Source organism: Heterocephalus glaber, unplaced genomic scaffold (genome assembly GCF_053883595.1).
Source record: "Heterocephalus glaber isolate CG9 unplaced genomic scaffold, H.glaber_assembly_v1.0 deba00001550, whole genome shotgun sequence".
NCBI classification, from domain to species: Eukaryota; Metazoa; Chordata; class Mammalia; order Rodentia; family Bathyergidae; genus Heterocephalus; species Heterocephalus glaber.
Genome location: NW_028258343.1, coordinates 7,820,756 through 7,841,503, shown reverse-complemented (window position 1 = coordinate 7,841,503; position 20,748 = coordinate 7,820,756). Strand labels below are relative to the sequence as shown.

At 36.5% G+C, this 20,748-nt stretch overlaps 1 pseudogene; it reads right to left on the bottom strand.

Moving 5' to 3' along the window:
• Positions 1–15,898: 15,898 nt before the first annotated feature.
• Positions 15,899–20,595, bottom strand: LOC101696599 (ubiquitin C-terminal hydrolase PSMD14 pseudogene; annotated as a pseudogene).
• Positions 20,596–20,748: the final 153 nt, after the last annotated feature.

Genomic DNA, 20,748 nt, shown 5'->3' with positions numbered 1-20,748 from the left:
CTGCCTTGAAGCCAGCTGACCATGGACTGAAACCACTGAAATTGTGAGCCAAAATAAACCTTTAAATTGTGGGTATTGGGTATTTTGTCCAAGTAATGAGAAAGGTGACTAATATACACTCAATTATATAAAATATTATAATAAACAAAATAAATGAACACAAAACAACCAATAAAGCTAAAGAAACTTGAATTTGATAACTGAAATACTATTTGTTACTTTAATTGTTTGTCTCTGTCAATTAATGGAAACTGGGACATGCAATTTTGAACTTATGCCATTATCAACTATTAGAGGTTCCCATAGATGGCATGCCTGTCATCCTGCTAACTCTAGTCATGTATTATCTCAGTTTTTAATGAGTTACTTGTTACTTTTATTAAAATTTTGCATTCTACAATATTCCACAGGATAAAAGGGTTCTTGCTGTTGAAAAATGGTGGCATGTTTTTATAGTAAAGACTATTTTTTGAGTGAACTTCATTTAGTTTCACAGGCACATAAAAGTTGGATGAGTGAAGTGTAGAAGTATAGTTGGCATCACACATCGATAAAGCTGTCCTTGGGGCCTCTGCACACAAATGCCCTATACACCAGCAACAAGTAAAGATGCAATGGAAATGGTAGTGGAATAGAGTGCAAAGAGCAATATTCTAGCCTTAGCTGCATTTATCCTCAAGAGGCAAAATGTCACTGGAAGTTCCTCATCTGTTTTGGTTTCCTCATCTACAGAGCAGCAGCCTGGGCTAGCTGGGCCTTCTATTCATCACAGTACATGGTATGTTGTGTACATGATTTTGGTGTTGAATAAACTTGAGACACAAAGAAATATATTTGATGTATCATTGAACATTTCTTGCCAAATACTTATTGGGCAAAAGAGAAAAACATATTTATACTTATGTCGAATTCATTTCTTTACAAGGTCAGTATTATAAACCTGAAGCCTCCAAAAAATTGTTTAGTTAGATTCACATTAGAATAATAGTCTTTTCAAGCACAATAGAAGGTATCAATTTTAAACCAAATATTTATGATCTCACACAGATCAAAACCAAAGGAAATTAAGCTTTATATGATCTTGCTTCTCAAATTCTTGCCTTTGGAATGATGTTTGGTACATAAAAGGAAATATATTCCTAAACATAAAAACTATTACTGGGAATACTAGGGCACTCAGTTTAAATTTGTAATAAGAAGTATGCTAGCCAGGGATTTATCTCAGTGTTTTCATTGCCTGCTGCGCAAGCGCAAGGACTCGAGTTTGATCCCCAGTTCCAAAGAAGTATGCTGTGAAATTCTGATAGCGATAATATATGTAAATCACGTAGCCCTGTCTTTAGCTCATGTTAACTACTAGACATTTTCAACATAAAGTAAAATCTGGCTTTTACTGGCCACTGATAAAATTAGCTATGCAAAGTGAAAAATCTTTTTTCCTCTGAAGTAATGTGAAGACACACATTAAGAAAAAAATGTTTCTTTTTCAACCTGTGAGATCCTCAGGATAATTTTGAGAAAATACTTTGTATTGTGAATGATTTTGTGAATTTATTAGTGAATATAATATTTATAGAAAACATGAGTCTTTAAAGGGGACTTCTTTTTAATAGAAATTGAATAGTAGAGAAAGATTTTCTTCAGGTTTTAACAACCCCAGTTCTGTGATGTTACTCTGACTATGCTGGATGAAATCTGATTTCCACTGCATTTATAGCAATTTAGAAAGAAATAAGTCCAGTTGGATGCTTATCACAATGCTGTAATGGGGTTCTGGGGTCTTTATTCCATAGACTGAATACTGTGCCCCTTGGGAGAAGATATCATGTCTTTACCAACAAGCTACTTCATATATATTCAAGAATCAAACATTATCTTGATGTTCCCAGCATAAGGGTAAAATCAACTCTAAAGCCCAGATTTCAGATCCCAGAGCCATGGGGTCATGGGGAAAGAGTAGCGAATAGAGATTGTACTTAAATTTCCTTCACATTTTCCAGATGGGCACCAAAATCACCCCAAATGAAATTACTGCACAGGAAACAGAGTTTCAAGACAAGTCTGTCTGGCTTTCCTTTCAAGCAGCTGGGCCTAAGGCCCTCCTACACACAAAAAATCTCAAAATGACACTGCTGAGTCTTATTTGAGTACTTCCTGCATCTAGCAAGAATTCTATTTATGTTAAAGTTTTATTCAGAGGCTTTGAGAATATAGATTCCTACAATGTATGTTTATTACATTTTTGAAAACAAATACACTAGGGTTATTGCATGCTTATCATTTTATTCCCCATAGAATTGAGCTCTTAAAATTTAGAAACAGCAATTTTTTTGCTGCCTTTGTGATTTATACTTTCAGATTATGCCAGCCCTTTGCATTCTATGGCTAGTGTGATGCTTTTTTACAATGTGAAATCTTAAGAACTCTTAGCTAGAACTACATGCATACTTATCCTAATGAAAGTGTAGCCTCCTAGCTTTGTAGATAAACAACTTGTTCAAACTGCTCTGGGCTATTCAGTGGCCGTTCTACACTGATATATACTTCCATCTGGAGAAACTTCTGCAGGTAGACAGCAATAAAATGTGTGTCAAGAATAATATTCAGACTTTTAACTTTTCACTTTGCCTGAGCAACACACTATTCTGCCAAAATGAGTAAGTGAATACATGAATGAATGAATAAAACCTCAAAAGCATAATTATATCATTATATCTATTACACAGAGTATCTACTCCACATAGTAACTGAGGTAGGCATTTTATACACATTTCTGATACTCTAAATAAGTTTTCATTATTATTCCAAATGATTTTTCAGACAAATCAATTGACTCTGTAGTTGGAAACTTTCTGCGTATAACTTCTGGCAGGTCCATCAGACTCAGCTGCAATTTAAATCAGATATTCTAAAGAATTCATAATGAAGACCTCTCAAGATTACGGGTACTACATAGCAATAAACTCTCTAGGTTAAAATTTTTATCAAGAATTTCATGACATGGGTCAGAAAACTTTTTCTCTAATGGGCCAGAAAGGCAATATTTTGGGCTTAATAGACCATGTACTCTGTGTCACAACTGGTCAACTACTCACATTGCAACATGAAAGCAGCGACAGACCATACATTAATGAATGGCTGTGTTCCAATAACACTTCATTGATAAATCCTGGAAGTACATCAGATTTGGCTTACACAACACAGTTTGTTGTTCTCATTCCTATGATATAAAGTTCTTAAGTTCTCTTGCAAGGGCAGCATTCTTTAGAAATGTGACAAAATCAGTGATAATTTGTACCAATGAAAGGGTGCCTTTTTAAAAGTAAATATATTATTGTTGTTCTTAAATATATTGTTATATATTCTTAATTATGTTGTTCTTAATTTCTATAATATAGGCAAACTTTACTTGCATAGGTAATAAAGGACAGAAAAGAATTATTAATAAAACACATGTTGGCTGGGGATTTAGTTCAGTGGTTTCGCCGCCTGCTGTGCAGGCACAAGGACCCGAGTTCGATCCCCAGTACCAAAAATAAATAAATAAATAAAAAATAAAACACATGTTGCTATGTTTTAGACCTAAAATCCCCACCCCCCTTCATGTTCTTGGAAATGGAGCTTTCAGAATGCAATTGGGTCATGGAGGTACTACACTCATCAGTAGATTAATCTATTGATGAGGTCATAGCTGAATGTAATGTTAGGAGACAGGGTCCTATTGGAAGAGATGTGTTACTGAGGTCATGCCTTTGAAGGTTGTATCTCTCTGGTTCTTCCTCACTCACTGCCTCCTGGCTGCCATGTGTTGAGCAGCTTTCCTTTTCTATGCATTTCCACTGTGTTATTTCTTCCCCAGAGCAGGACAGCCATGGACTGAACCTTCTGAATCTACAAGCCAGAATAAGTCTCTTTGCCTTTAAGTTATGGTTGTCAGTATTTTATCCTAGCAAGACAAAAGCTGGCTAATATGCATGTCTTATAGCAAGTTTTCAAATAACTAAAATATAAAACTGGAGGATCCTTCCTTTTAAAAAAAAGTGATTAAAATAAGCATGTTTAAGTATGCAGTAGGTCAAAAAATGAGGTCAATACTTTGTATTTTGATGATAGCCATTTCTTCTTGGGTATTTTAGTGTAGTTTCAATTTACATTTCTCTGATGGCCAGCAACAACGAGCATTTTATTCCTGTATTATTGGCCATTTGTGCTTCCTCTGAGAAATGTCTATTCATTTCAGTTGCCCATTTTTTGAGACTTTTATTTTGGGGTGTCTAAATTTTTTAGTTCTTTATATATTCTTCATGCTAGTCCTGTCTGAGGAATAGCTGGCAAATTTTTTTCCCATTCTGTAGATTGTCTCTTGACTCTGTTGGTTGTTTCCTTTGCTGTGTAGAAGCTTTTTAATATGATACTCTAATTTATTTCATTTATACTATTAGTTCACCTTAGTTTATTGCAAAGAAAGTTTTGTGTTATTATCTATTTCTTTTTTCTTTTTAAGAATATTTCTGGTCTATGTCTTGTACTCTGAATAATTATTTTGAAAATAATGATACACACTATTCAGTATTAACTTAATTATCATTATTTTGCTATGAAACTTTGTCTTATTTTTTCATTAAATAAAATAACAAAAATGAGGTGAAAGGTCAGAAAGGTGGAACTAGGTAATACATAGAATGAGGTTAAGTGAGAGAATATTTTCAAGAGTCCTAGTATGTGTCAAAGTCCTTGGGCAGGAGGGAAAAAATGACTTTCGGGAAACTGATAAAAACTTAGAGTGGCTTAAACATAGATAGCAAGGGAGAGAATGATGTAAGACCAGTTAAAATATGAGTGTAGACCAGATGACAGAGAACCTTTGATGAAAAGTGAAACATTTCACTCTCTATGCAGAGGATAATGGAATCATATTGAGAAAATATTAAATAATAGTAGAGAAGAATGATATATAAACATTTTTTCATTAAGTTTCTTGGTACATTGTAGGTATACAATAGTTAAATTCATTGTTGGGAACTTGTACCTTTACATGATGTATCGTGGTTCTTATTTTTTCCCCATTCCCCTGCCCTCCCATCAACCCCTCCACCCCTCCCTATTTACAAAGACTTTGTTTCCATTTTATTCCTTTTCTCATATTTTTCTTTTCCCTTCTTTTCTTTCTCCTACCTATTCCACTTCCCCTACCAATTTAGACCTTTTCTTCATATTTCACATTATCATTTATACATTTTTATGCTTATTTACACTTTTAGTTTCTCACATCAGAGAAACTATTTGGTGTTTACACATGGGTGTCCTATTTATTTCACTGAAGAGTATGGCCCCAGTGTGCATCCATTTAGCTATACATGTCTCTATCTTGTTCTTTATGACTGAGTAGTACTTCATTTTTTATATATACAAAAAACAACAACACATCTTCTTACTCAGTCTCCAGTTGATGGGCAATTGGGCTGTTTCCATGCTCTAGCTATTACGAACTGTGCCGTTATAAACATGTGTGCACATACATTGCTGTGATATGATTCTCTTAAATCTTTTGGGAAGATAGCCTGCAGAAGAATAGCTGGGTCAAATGGGATCTCTAATCCTAGTTGTTTGAGGTATCTCCATATTGATTTCCACAGTGGTTTCACCAGTCTGCTCTCCCACCAACAACGGAGAAGGATTCCTTTCTCCCCACAACCTTCCCAACATTTGTTATTGGTTGATTTCTTGATAGCAGCCATTCTTTCTGGGGTGAGGTGGAATCGTAGCGTTGTTCTCATTTGCATCTCTCGAATGACTAGTGATGTTGAACATTTTTTCATATGTTTATTTTCTATTTCTATGTCTTTGTCTGAGAAATGTTTGTTAATTTCAGATGCCTATTTTTGGATTGGGTCTTTAAATTTGTGAGGTCTTATTTTTTAAAGTTCTTTATAGATTCGAGATAGTAGACCTTTGTCTGAGGGGGAGCTGGTGAAAAATTTTTCCCACATTGAGGGTTGTCCCTTCACACTGCTGGTGGTCTCTCTTGCTGTGCAGAAGCCTTTTAGTTAGAAGAGATCCCACTTGTTGATTGTTTGTGCTAGTTCATGAGCAACTGAGGTTTTGTTCATAAAATCGTTCCCTACACCGATGTCTTCAAGAGCTCTTCCTAAACTCTTTTCCAGCCGGTTTAATTTCTGTTTTAATATTTAGATCTTTAATCCATTTAGATTTTAGTTTAGAGCATGGTGAGAAATACAGGTCTAGTTTTAGTCTTTGACAAGTTGAAACCCAATTTTTCCAGCACCATTTATTAAAGAGGCTATCTTTCCTCCAGTGAGGGTGTTTGGCTCCTTCGTAGAAGATGAGGTGGCTGAGTGTGTCTGGAGTTGTTTCTGCATATTCTAATCTATTTCACTAGTCTTCAGGGCTGTTTCTTTGCCAGAACCATGCTGGTTTTTTTCACAGTAGCTTTGTTGTATAATTTCAAGTTGGGGGTTGTAATACCTACCCTATGCCATGTCTCTGTTACCTAGAATTGCTTTTGCTATTCTGGGTTTCTTCTTGTTCCAAATGAATTTTTGGATTGTTTTTTCAAGGTCCATGAAGTATGATGCTGGAATTTCAATTGGGATTGCATTGAACCTGTATAGCAGTTTGGGAAGTATGGCCATTTTCACTACGTTGATCCTTCCTACCCAGGAGCAAGGGATGTCTTTCCATTTTCTGATATCGTCTTCAATCTCTCTTTTCAGAGTGCTATAGTTTTCAGAGAAGAGGTCTTTGATTTCTTTTGTTAGGTTGATTCCTAGGTATTTCAGTTTTTTGTATGCTATTGTGAAAGGAACTGTTTGCCCTATTTCTCTCTCAGTGAGTCTGTTGTTTGTGTAGAGGAAAGCTATTGATTTTTGTGTGTTGACCTTGTATCCAGCTACTTAACTGAATTTGGTTATTAAGTCTAGAAGACTTTTGGTGGAGTTCTTGGGGTCTTCTATATAGAGTATCATGTCATCTGCAAATAATGACAATTTAACTTCTTCATTTTCTATTTTTATTCCTTTTACTTCTTTCTCTTGTCTAATTGCCATGGCTAATGTTTTCAAGACTACATTGAACAGGATTGGTGATAGTGGACATCCTTGTCTTGTTTCTGATTTTAGTGTGAAGGATTTCACTTTTTGACCATTTAGTATGATATTGGCTGTTGGTTTTTCATAGATGGCTTTTATCAGATTGAGGTAGAGACCATCTATTCTGATTTTTTGTAGGGTTTTTCCTATAAATGCATGTTGGATTTTGTCAAATGCTTTTTCTGCATCTATTGAGATGGTCATATGGTTTTTGTCCTTGGTTCTACTGATGTAGTGTATTACATTGATTGATTTGCATATGTTGAACCATCCCTGAATCCCTGGGATGAATCAATCTTGGTCAGGATGTACGATCTTCTTGATGATCTTCTGCATTCTATTTGCCAGTATCTTTTTAAGGAGTTTTGCATCTATATTCATAAGTGAGATTGGCCTATAGTTCTCCTTTTTGGTTGAGTCTTTCTCTGCTTTGGGGATCAAGGTGATGCTTGCTTCCAGGAATGAATTTGGGAGTATTGCTTCCCTTTCAATTTTATTGAAGAGTTTAAACAGTAGTGGCAGTAGTTCCACTCTAAATGTCTCGTAGAATTCAGCAGTGAAGCGATCAGGACCTGGGCTTTTCTCAGTGGGTAAGTTTTTAATTATGTTTTCAATTTCATTGATTGATATTGGGCTGTTTAGAATTTTTAGGTCTTCTTCATTCAACTTTGGTAATTCATACATGTCTAGGAATCTGTCAATTTCTTCTGTGTTTTCCATCTTATTGGCATATAGGTTCTCAAAGTAGGTATTGATGATCCTCTGGATTTCTGCTGGATCCATTTTAATTTCATCCTTTGCATTCCTAATTGCATGGATTTAAGCCTTTTCTTTCCTCTTTTTGATAAGGTTGGCTAAGGGTTTATGGATTTTATTTATTCTTTGAAAAGACCAACTTTTTCATTCATTGATTTTCTTGTATCATTTTGTGTATCATTCTCTTAGTCTCCATTGCATTGATTTCTGCTCTTATCTTCATAATTTTCTCCCTTGTACGAGCTTTGAGTTTGTCTTCTTCTTTCTTTTCTAGAAGCTTGAGGTTCAGCATTAGGTTGTTATTTAATCTTACTCTATTTTCCTAGTATGGGCATTTACTGCTATGAATTTCCCTCATAAGGTTGCTTCCATTGTGTCTGACAGATTTCTGTATTTTATATTGGCATTATCATTTAATTGTAGAAACTGTGTAATTTTTTCTTTAATTTCCTCTGTGACCCATTGGTTGTTCCGGAGAGCATTATTTAATTTCCATGTGTTTGTGGAGTTCTTGTGGTTTCTTATGCTACTTATCTGCAATTTAATTGCACTATGGTCAGATAATATACAGGGGATAACTTTAATTCCTTTGCATTTACTTAAACATGTTCTATGATCTAGCATGTGGTCTATTTTGGAGAATGACCCATGTGCAGCTGAAAAGAATGTATAATCTGATTTTGTGGGGGTGGAACACTCTGTAGACATCTATTAAGTCCATTTGTTCAAAAGCTTGGTTCAGTTCTAGTATTTCGTTGTTGATTTTTTGTCTAGGTTATCTGTTCAATTATGACAGTGGGGGTATTGAGGTCCCCCACTAAAACTGTATTAGTGCTTATTTGGCTTTTCATGTCCATTTATATTTGTTTTGTATATTTGGGGGCATTTGTATTTGGTGCATATATATTTATGATTGTCACCTCTTCCTCTTGGATTGTTCCCTTCACAAGGATGTAGTGATCTTCTTTGTCCATCTTAATTAGTTTTGGTTTAAAATCTACTTTGTCTGCAATAAGATAGCTACCCCTGCTTTTTTCTTCTTCCTGTCACATGTAGAACTGTTTTCCATCCTTTTACTTTCAGTGTACAAAATTTTTTTTGAACTAGGTGTGTTTCTTGTATACAGCATATGTTGGATTTTGCTTCTTAATCCCTTCCACCATTCTATTTCTTTTGATTGGTGAATTGAGGCCATTAACATTGATGGTTATAACTGATATGTGTTGATTTATCCTTGTCATGTTATTTTCCTGTTGTTGGCTCTTTTATTTTTTTATTTTTCCCTCCTCTCCCTTTAATGTCTTGCCTTGCCTGATGGCTTTGGTCTGTTGGGTCTCATGGAGTTGTGATCTTCATTGTCTTTTTCTAGGATATTGTTTAGAATTATTTGGTATTCATGAAGTTCTTCAGGTGCTCTTTGTCATGAAAGTATCTTATTTCCCCATCAAATGTGAAAGATAGTTTTGCAGGATACATCAATCTAAGTTGGAGGTTGTTTTCTTTTAGGGCTTAAAATACCTCACTGAAGGCTCTCCTTGACTTGAGAGTTTGTGTTGAAAAGTATGTTGTGATTTTGATGGGCTTTCTTTTGTATGTGATTTGTTTCTTTTCTCTAAATGCTTATAGTATTTTGTTCTTCTGTTGGGTTTTTGGGATCTTGACTAGTATATGTGTAGGTGTAGATTTTTTTTTGATTATGGCTATTTGGAGTCCTATATGCCTCACTTATGTGTATGTCAAATTCTTTTGCTCTGTTTGGGAAGTTTTCTGTCATTAATTCTGTGAACTTTTTTTTTATATCATTTGTACTTTCTTCTGCTTTTTTGTGTACTCCTATTAGTTTTATGTTACTCTTCTTTGGGTCATCTAGGAACTTCTGGATCAATTTCTCATGGTCCCTTACTATTTTTAAGTGATCTCTCTTTCCATTGTCACTAACTGTAATCTTGTCTTCTATATCTGATATTGTTTTTATATTGGATCACTCTGCTGTGAATACTTTTAATAGAGTTTTTAATCTCCTGGATATCTGTTTGAATCTGTTTCGTGGTTTCCATTTCTTTCCTATACTGGGCATTCATGGCTTCCATCATGGTCCTGAGCTCATCTTTTTTTTTTTTTTTTTTTTTTTTTTTTAATCTATTTCTATTCTAGAGTCTCTAATCATGTCTTTCATTCTGCTCACTATCTCTGTAGTTATCTGGGAAATTGTTTCTGTTTTGAATTTTTCTAGAGCCTAGTTCATCTGTTTTGTTATTTCCTGTGCCCTCAGTTCAGGGTGTTCAGGTGGTTATCAGATTTTTCTACCTCATCTTCCTCAGAATTTGCCTTTGGTGAGCTGGACATCTGGGTTTGCACCTTGCTTAGGTGTCTTCTCATTTCTATTTTTGTTGTGAGTGATATTTTTTGTTTAATTCCTGTATTGATACTTGTAAGTATCTTTCTTGCTTGTATTTAGCACCCTTATAGAATGCTTGCTTCTCATAGTTGTCTTCCAGGTATAGCTGGTCTTTAGGCTTTGAGTCTCTAATGATTCTTAGGAAATCTCACTTTCAGTATACCAGGGAGAACAACTGATTAGATCAATCACAACACCTTAGACCAGTGATACAATCAGCCACAACAATAGCATCAAGCACAGCTTAGAAAATAACAATTTGTGGAAGCTATTAATCTATCACCTTTAACCATGTGAATTAAATCAAAATCAAGGATTAGCCCAAAATATGTTTATAGTGAATAAATTCTTTATTATAGCAACTTTACCCTTTGGGATGAGGACTTAGAAGTTGTGGAGGGAGGGATAGATAGGTAGAAGGATAGGGAAAGGTTAGAAATGAGGCCAGAGAACACAGGAAGATCATGAAAACTTTGGAAAATTGTTGAAGACAAGAGGAAAAGACAGAATGAAAGAACAAAGACAAGAACAGAACAAACAGCAATAGGGAAGCTAGAAACCATATTCACTTTCCTATAAAACTAATGCCAATCAAGAGAAGGAAAAAGAAAGAAATAGAAAAAAGAAATCTGAATTAGGACAGGAAGAGGAACAAAAAGGGAGAGTGATGAAGAACAGGTGGGGGGGAGGGAGGGAGGGAGAGAGAGGAAAAAAGTAACAGGAAATAAGGAGAAAAAATAAATTTGAAAAAAATTAAAAATAACTTTGAAAAAATAAAAATAAAAGGCCTCCTTCTTGGTATGTCTCTGCTGTTACAATAGACAGTGTGGGCAGCAGTGTACAGATCTAAGTCAATTAGTCTCAGCAAGTCAGCAGCAATTCACTGAGATTCAGGTTGATTTCTGGCTGCATAGCCCAAGCTGAGCTCCGTGACCTCTTGCTGGATTGAACTCTGCAAGGTTCTACTGCAGGTTTCAGTTGCCTTTCGCCTGAAGACAGTCCAGGTTCTGATGGGAGGTGGTGATCCCTCCAACTTACCAACTGTGGTGGTCTGATGTGCCTTTACTGCAGAGATTTTCTTCACTTTTTCAGTGGGCTTCAATTTTCATTAAGAACCTCAGAATGGCCCTCTCTCTGTTGCACTTCTACTCTATCGTCTGGAGCTCAGAACAATGGTCTTTATGACCCCCTGTGCCTCTGTGGTGTGGATCCAGGTACCAGTGTGGCCCAGCAGCCAAAGTTGGGGGGGGGGTCCCAAGGGGTAGTGCTGTTGGTGGCCTGCCTGGCTCGGCTCCATATACAGCCTTTTAACAAGTGCTGGGGATTTCACTTAGTGGTGCCACTGCCTGCCTGCTGTCTGCCTCGCAAGTGCAAGGTCCCCAGTTCGATCCCTGGTACCAAAAAAAAAAAAAAAAAAAAAAAAGCTTTAGCCTGGGATTTGGCTTAGTGGTTCTGCCACCTGCCTTGTAAGCACAGAGTTCCAAGTTCAATCCCCAGTACCCCCCCCCGCCCCCAAAAAAGGGAAAAATCAAGTGACTCTGATTCTTGTAAAAAGTGGGCTGGCAAGGGAAGCAGAGGATGTATACAGAATAGTTAGATGCTGCTGAATTGTCCAGGTGAGAGAGGATTAGTGTGGTGCTACAGAGAAGATATGCACAGCTTAGATACTAAGAGTTCAAACATACGGAGTTTAATAGGTTTGATGTTAAGGGAAATATGTACTGAACATGACTCCCAGGTTACACAATGTAAATAACTGGGAAGGTGCACTGGTCATTCCCTGAGACACTCATCAGTTTTGAATTTGTATACTTTTAGAGCCATCCCAATAGAAATGCCAAGGACATTCTGAAATGGTGGCTTGAGTAATAAAACTAGAAGACGGTTCACTGTAGCCTATGGGATAGAGCAAGAAATGAGTCAGAGAGAAAGCCCAGAGTAGTCATTTGAGGGACCCAGTTGTAATGGGCTGGTGTTATTTGAATTCGCTGAAGGTCTCTGGCATGGAGTTCTAGAAAATCTAAACAATTTATTTAGTATGTGTTGAGTACTAACCATGTGCCATCCTTTCAAATAGCCCATCCACCACTAGGGGGAGAGAAAGACTATAAAGTCCAGGTTTAGATTGGAAACCCAGTACCAGGCCCATCATGGTAAAATCCATTGCTAAGCAGAGTCCAATACCCACAGACTGGACTGGAATGGTGGAACTGGTGTTCACTTGCTTCTGTCACCGCTTTTTCAATCTCAGGTAACAGAGGAAGAAGCAAGATTCTACCTGCTGGGGAGCAATTTAATCAATTAAATATCCCTTTGTGATGAAAACAGTGTACAAATTAGATAAAGAAGGAACATATCACAGCAAAATAAAATCTCTATATAATAACCCACAACCTAACATTGGACTGTGACTTGGTACAACTTTTCTGGGGGCCAGATATAAAATACATTAAAAAAAAATACAAATTATACAAATTCTTCAATCCAGATATCTTACTCTTAGGAATTTTTTCAAAAAAGGTACAAACACTAATGGCAATATTCACGAATGTATTTATTGAATATTTGTCAATATTAGCAGAAAAAGAAGAGGTTAATTATTTCATTCATGCATATAAAACTAAATATGTTGCTTAAAAGTTAATGATTTGGTATTATAGTATTGATATGAAAATGTGTATTAGATACTAAGTGAAAATAATCAGGATATGGATCTATATGAATGTATCACATGATATAAAATATTATGCAAAGTAATATATAAATACATAAAAAGGGGGAATATTTATCAAAATGTTTAAGTGATCATCTTTGGGCTTGAGAGAATTTTTAATTTTCTTTGTTCTTTCTGTAGTTCAGATTTTTCCCACTGAGAAAGAATTATTTTTCTAAAAACTTAAATATCTCACATCCATGAAATCAACCTAAAATAATTTCAGTGTTAGAAATTACACCATGCAGAGCTCACTTACAAAAGCTGATTGCTCTTATTTCTAGGCATGCAAGTATATTGTCATCACATTCCTCTTTGCCCTTACCTGTGGCCATGGGACGATTTCTTCCCAATAAAGTCTGAGTAGAAGTGGAAAGCTATTTTCAAGTTTGGGGCAAAGCCTTAAGGAGATAGTGTAACACCTCCAAGTTCTCTATCCCATTCCTCTAGCTGGATGGGGGTGGAAAAGAAAAAAAGCCACTGGGTGAGGATGGAATCACAACCTGGAAGGAACCTGCCTCCATCAAACACGACCTGCAAGACAGTCACCCTCTGCCCAAAGACTCCCAGCCCGGACTCTCATACAAGGAAGAAACAAAACTTATACTCTTCGCTGTTATGCATTTGGAGTACATGTATATTTTATAGTAGCAGCTCCTGATTCATGGGAATGTTTGTCTCAGTGGTAACAGAAATTAAAACTGAGGCAAGAATATGAACTTAATGACAAAAGGTTCAGTGGAAGTTTAGGAAGATGAAGAACGTGGTGACAGTAGTGAAAAAAGAGTAATCAGGCTGCCCCTTAACAAAGGATCAGGAACAGCTTCTACAGGGTGTTTGGGGTGCTCTAGGATTTGGTAATCTTCCACTGGGTCATGAATATAGAATTTTTCACAAATCTCTTACTCATGTTTTCAGGGTTTTTTCCTTGGACGAGAAATGGATCACAGGCTTTTAGGATTAGGATGTGGTTATCTGTAGGGGCTATTGTTTCTACTTATTATGGTTATGGATAAAATGATATAGGGGAGATAGATCTTTAGCAAACGGGAAGGGGATCAAGAGATGGAGGGAGATGGGGGAGGAAGAGGGGAGGGGTAAAAAGAATTAAGAGGTGTTATGTGCATGTACCAACTTCCCCAGATGGATGCAATTATTATGTACCACAAAACATGTACTAATAAAGGTTTTAAAAGGTAAAATATGAGGAAATAAAAATATATTAAAAATAAAATTATGACACAACATGTCTTTATTGGTGCATTAAATAAAATGTAGGTCTACGAATGCCTATAAATTCAAAATAGTAATGAGTATAAATGAGTTTTCGATCAATCAATCAATCAGTAACAATCACAATGGGTTTATCAGGTATGGAAATAGCTATAGTTTCTGTGGGTGACAATCACAGAAATTGTGAATATTACTGTGGTTTTTATTGTTTAAATTCATTATAGAAAAGGCTAAATTTCAGCTAGAGAATAAAAAAAATTAAAGATGTATTTTTTTCCCTATCCAATATCAGAGACCTTTTTTTCAGGGTAAGAACTTCTGCTCTGAGAAAACAACAGGAAATTAAACACTGGTGCTGCCCTGCCAATGGCAAGAATACAGAATATTTTATTGGCAGCATACACATTTTCTTGGATAGCAGGTAAATGAGTTTCCATAATCCCAGAAAATCCAAGTATCTTTAACCTTTGCTTTCTGCACAAAATCTTCTTGGTCATTTTTCTAAGGACAAAATGGTATGTTAAGTTTTGTTCTTTTCTCATTAATTTGGCATTTTATCGTACACTGCTTTGGGGGATAAGTATCTTTTCATGTATATGTTTCTTACTGTCCTGATGAGGCTGAAAGTGATACGCATCTTTTTAAATTTGTGGTTTTGTGGGCATTTTGAGGTAATAATGAGCCAATATTTATGAAGTAACTAACCAATTAAAGATCAACAGCGGACTTCCATAGTTCGGCAACAGTGGCAAATTTCCAAAATGTGCTTGGTTATTTGAATGTCTTCTTGTTTGATGTAGTCTTCAGAATGAAATACAGAAAACAAATCCTTGGTCTAAAAGTCAGAGGTGTCTCCGTTTCTACTTTTCCACTGACCAGCGATGTGAACCTAAGCAAGAAGCTATACCTCTCCTGGGTCTCAATTCCATCCTGTGTAAAATGCAAACTTGGATTAGATAATCTCTAAGCCCTCTCCATCTTTAAGAGTTTGTTAATCAAATAGTTTAGGTCACCTTCACCAATGCTGATAAAGTTTTTAAAATTTCATTAGGAGCGATTTCAGGTATCCAGGATTATTCAACTTCTCAAAACTGTTTAAGAATTAAAGTACACAGACACTAAAACATCTTGAGAAGGTAACTTGGGACCCTATCAAACACACTTCTTCTAAGATGCAGTACTTTCCTTTTTGTCAAAAACTTTAGAGTGATATGCTATCTTCATCCTGGTCAGAAAAGATGAAAGTGGGATTGGACACTTTTTAAGGAAAGCATGCTGTGAACTTTTCAACCTTCTCACAAGAACTGGAGCATATTAATGACTCAGCTGAAGTACTCTCTGAACACAGGGTCATGGCAACAATAACCACAAGTGATACTGAGCAGGACTTGGCAGCATTTTCTGGATGTTGTTGAGACTGAATTACCTTCATCTTAGAATATTTCACCCATTATCTTGCTTCTCATTTCCTTCTGCCACCTTACTCTCCTTCTGGTCTGTCAGACCCTGAACCTACAAGTGGAACTGAAGATTGGGTTTACCACAGGGAGCACAATGGCGAACCATTTCCCTGTGGTGAACCCAAATCTCCCCTTCTCTTCCATTCTGAACCTAATCTTTATTTCAACTGCGATACCTGAGTGATGTAAAGCACAGGACAGAGTCTATGAAGATCAGTAGGACTGGAGCTTATATAAAGTTGGGACCCTCAGGCTCAGCTTTAGGATGAAATAAAAGTACAAGGGATTTAGAGTTGGATTTATCCATTCCATCTTTTTTTTTTTTTTTTGCTTCTCTACTTGTCTGCTAATATATTTTTTTCCATTTTTAAATATTCAGTATTATTAACAGATGTAGTAGACATAACAGCTATGAAGTACAGAAAATCCACCACAGGCATGTCATGGTCTGAATGGCTATGTGCCCCCCAAAGTTATATATTACAAATGAATCACTGATGCAATAGTATCAAAAGGCAGGCCTTTTGGAAGGGGATTGGGACTAATAGCCTTACTACAGAGGACCGGGGAATGGGCCTTAACTAGACACTGCATTTGTGACACGCTGATCTTAAGCACCCAGCTTCAAGAACTGTGAGCAATACATTTTTATTGTTTATGTGTATTATACTTTGATTTGGTAGCTTGTCTGGATTATAAGGTGATATGTTAAATTTTAAAATTCAAATTAGTATAATGTGCAAAAAAGGAGTAATTTTTTTTCAGAAATTCACTCACTGATATATTGAATGGATATATAAAGAATATCTTGAGATTGCTGCCTATCTCAATGTGACAATTACTATACTTGCTCTGTTAGGCAGATCTGCCTTAGGACTAAGATGGCTATTTTGCTGCAATTGAAAAAAGTTATGTGCTTTCCTACAAGTCTGTTTTCCCTTTTATGCTTCCCTTTCATGTTAACTGCCCCTATCACTTTACTGGATTCCTGTTCATTCTCAAGGTACAGCTCAAATGCCAAAATCCCAATAAAATGTCCTGCTGCCGATCCTAGTTTTGGGTAAAGAAGTTTATTTTTTTCAATAGAAATGTATTAGTATTTTCTTTATAGCACCTAAACAATGTCTTCAGTTGCTTAGTTGTGCACATTTGTGCATCTAAATAGATTTAAGGAAACAGAGCAAAGACCTCTAATGAAACTTTGTGCCCTCACATTAAATACCACTGTGCTCTGCATTTCCTAACTTCTTAAACAAAGCTTGAATTGAAATGGTTTGAGTACTGTCTCAATTCAGCAAATCAAAGGACACTATAAGTGTCCTGATCTTCTTTGCTTCATTTTGTGGAGACTATCCCGTATGGCAGGGAAAATAAATAAATAAATATAAATACATATACATATATTTATATATTAATCTTTAACAGATGAGATCAGGATTGAAAATTATTCTTTGCTTTTTGTTCCACGTTATTTTCAAAAGGATGTCTGATACATACATATGTATTCTGATATATATTTGTACACATACGCAAACATATTTACCAAAATCTCTGCTATTCTACCTGCAGTGCTGAGATTTTTCTTGTAAATGGTACCAAAATGAATGAATTAGCCTGGGAGCTTTTGCTACAGTGACCTACAACAATCTTTTTTCAAGGCTGATGGTTTGACAGGCTTTTACTTTAAGGGTCAAGGAATATTTACAAACTGTATCTTAACAGTATTGAAAAAGGATCAGTAAGTATATATACTCAACTGGTATTTACATAATCACTCATCAATCAAACACTGTGTTTCCCTTTAAATTCATGTTATTTACATTATTTACAATCTTTATACAGGAAGAAGTTACATCTCCAATCAATGAAAACAATGTCAGTGGATCATTTCATGCCATCCTACACAGGAGTCATTTCAAAAGGAGAAAAGGAGGAACTAATTGTACAAACAAATCAAAAAATGATGGTTGGCTTTATTCAGAGTCTTAAAAACCATATGAGTCTAGTATTACTCATATTTCTTAATAAAAATCTACTTCCCCTTGTAATTGTTGAGTGAAAGCCAAGAATTATTTTAAAAAATCTTACAATGCTTGGGACCAGAATTGTTTCAAATTTCAGACATTTTTTAGATTTCAGAATTGTTGTTCTAATCTGAAAATCCAAAATCTAAAATGCTCCAAAATCCAAACTTTTTGAGTGTTATGGTGATGCTCAAAATTCTTTTGATTTCTTGTTATTTTGGATTTACTGACAATTTCTGGCCATTTGGGGCTTTAGGATTAGGGATGTTCAACTTTTATACGTTTTTGCTTCATGCTATTACAGTGTAAGTTTCTTTAGGAAGGATAACATATAAACTTCTAATGTATATACAGAAGTCTCAATTTCTAGAAGTACTAGTTGTATATAAATTCTATTAACATCTGAGAATATTAATTCTCAAGGCCTGTAATGAAAGACTGATTTTTTAAATGTGATCTAGATGTTTGTAAACCTACATGTACGTGCTAACCATGGGAACAATTCCTGCTTCTACCTCCAGCAGTGACTTGGTGAGATATCTCTGACAATGATGGACACATAAATTTATCTTATTTTTCTTTCCCCGTCACACTGACAAAACCCTGCTATCAGTTTTCTTTGGATGGTCACAAGAATTTGGCAACTTTCCCACCTGGGATTGACTACTCATTCCTTCCAGGCTTTCAGGCTAAAAACTGGGGAGTCAATCTTCATTTCCACACTTCATATCCAGTTTACAGAAATCCTGTGACTTTACAAAAAAAAAAAAAAGCCAGAAGCCAATTACATCTCAAGCCCTCCATGGTTACCAGCAGTCTAACCATCACATCTTATCCTAATTATTGCAATATTCTTTTTTTTTTGTAAATGTATTTTATTTTTTAAGCAACGATCAAAATATATTTGTGCTACTGATTTCTTCAAATATTGAATGAGATCTTTACAAAACTTGTCCACTTTGATGTGTTCTTGTACAACTTTAGAATCTGTAAAGACTAAAGACCGAGACTAAAGGTGTTACAGTGCTGCAAATGATGCCAGACGTCTACATTTAACCAAACACATCTTCCAAGGTCCCTTGATTTTGAGCATTAGGAACAAGAGAGGACTATGTACTGAAAGTTTCATTAAAAGCTTTTTGCATTTTTTATTTAAATATGACCGTGTCTAACATAGCTGCCAAAAACTGGACAATATTTGAAGTCATAAGTACATCCACATGTTCTTCTAAGTGATGTTTGGGATCCTGCTTGCCAACATTCTTTATTGCCAGGTGTTCAGGTGTCATCTTACCTTCTTCTTCTACAGCCTTATTATAATTCTCGGCTAATTCCAACATCTTTTACCACTGATTCATTGTGTTTACAATGTTCACAGTAGTCCTGAAGTGTCAAACCTTCTATCCAACTCTTCTCATGCAAATTTAGCAACATCTTCTGTTCCAGTTCATTTTTCCAATAATTAATGGTGATGGAGTAATGTCTGTTTAGTCCATGAATTAATCCCTGGATGGATGGCTTACTTAAGTGACCAAGATCTGAAGTTGTTTGTCTTGGGTCATGTCCTAAGACCATCATATAAGCATTGATCAATCTGAAGGCATCAATAAGAACCTTTCCTTTTACACTTTGAATGGGATCCACAACCACTGCCACAGCTCTCTCCGACAAGGCTTCAAAGCTCTGCCGAGTGTTGATATCCACACCAGAAAGCCAACAACCAAAGCCAGGGTGACTGTGATACCAACCAACAACCATCTCAGACCTTCCTGTTTGCTTCAACATAGCTAACATTTTGGCTTAGAATACTGAATCAACTGCTTCTACACTGACACCTATTCCTGACTGTGGCACAGCAAACACATCAGTCACTCTGACAGTGTAATCAACAAATTCTCCAAGCATCAGATCCATAACTTCCATTGGAACTCCAGCAGGACCATGCTTTAACATTTTTAACAGTGCCAGCGAAGAGATATAGACTTGTTCTGCAGTGTCCACTGCAGGAGCATTTGCAGGTGGCCTCTGGCCCAGTCCAGGCATACCTCCTCCCAAGTTTAAGAAATCTGTCCATATTTCTGTTCAGTAACTGTAACTCTTTAAGGTGTTAAGCTTCAATTTGTCTAGTTAACAAATTTCTTCGTAACTCAAAGTCTTGCTAATTCCAGCAAGTATAATTTTTCCAAGTATTTTTTCATCTCCTGGAGGGCGACCCTCGTCTTACTCTGCGGTAACTTGGTGGCGGTGGCGACAGCTGCTCAGACTTGGTCCAGCTGTGGCTCCGTGAACTGGCATGAATCAGCCCAATTCCATTCAAAAAGTGACTGCAGTACTCTTAACAGGGCCCCCAGCTCCCACCCTCACCCTCACCCTCCATCGTGTGACCTATCCTTACCACAGAAGCCAGTGTGATCCCTTTAAATGTCCTATCAGACTATTCCTACTTTTTCATTTTGTTGTTGTTTTTGTACCAGGGATCGAACTCAGGACCTTGCACTTGCAAGACATGTGCAGTGCCACTGAGCTAAATCCCCAGCCCTTTCGTACCTCTTATTCAAGTCACAGCCCTTAACAAAAAGCTTATATTGTCCTAGGCCTTTAGATCCCCGACCTGCCTTTGTCCCACTTACACTCAGACTTTTATCTCTACCTCCCCCTGCCAGGAATGCGCTTTCTCCATGCACCTGCATGGCTGTGCACTGCTTCTTCACTATCCTGCCTGCCCTGCTTACATATGTACATGTCTACGTACACCTAAGAATCTCCTAATCTGAGCTCTGGTCTTCTCCACAACGTTGGTCATTCTCTAATTCAGAAGTTCCTAAGTGTGGCCCCTAGAACTTAACAGGTTCTGATGCTGATGGCAGTGGTTCGGGGCATCTTTGGGAACCACTGCTTCAGGGTAACCTCTCCTCCAAGCCTCTCAATCTTTTTGACTTGGGTAAGGCTTATCACACTCAAATTTCAGGACCACCTAAAGTGTCTTGGAAAATTCAAAAAGCTGGATGCCGTTTCTAGTTTCTGATTGAGGAAGACAGGGTTAGGGCCTGAGAAC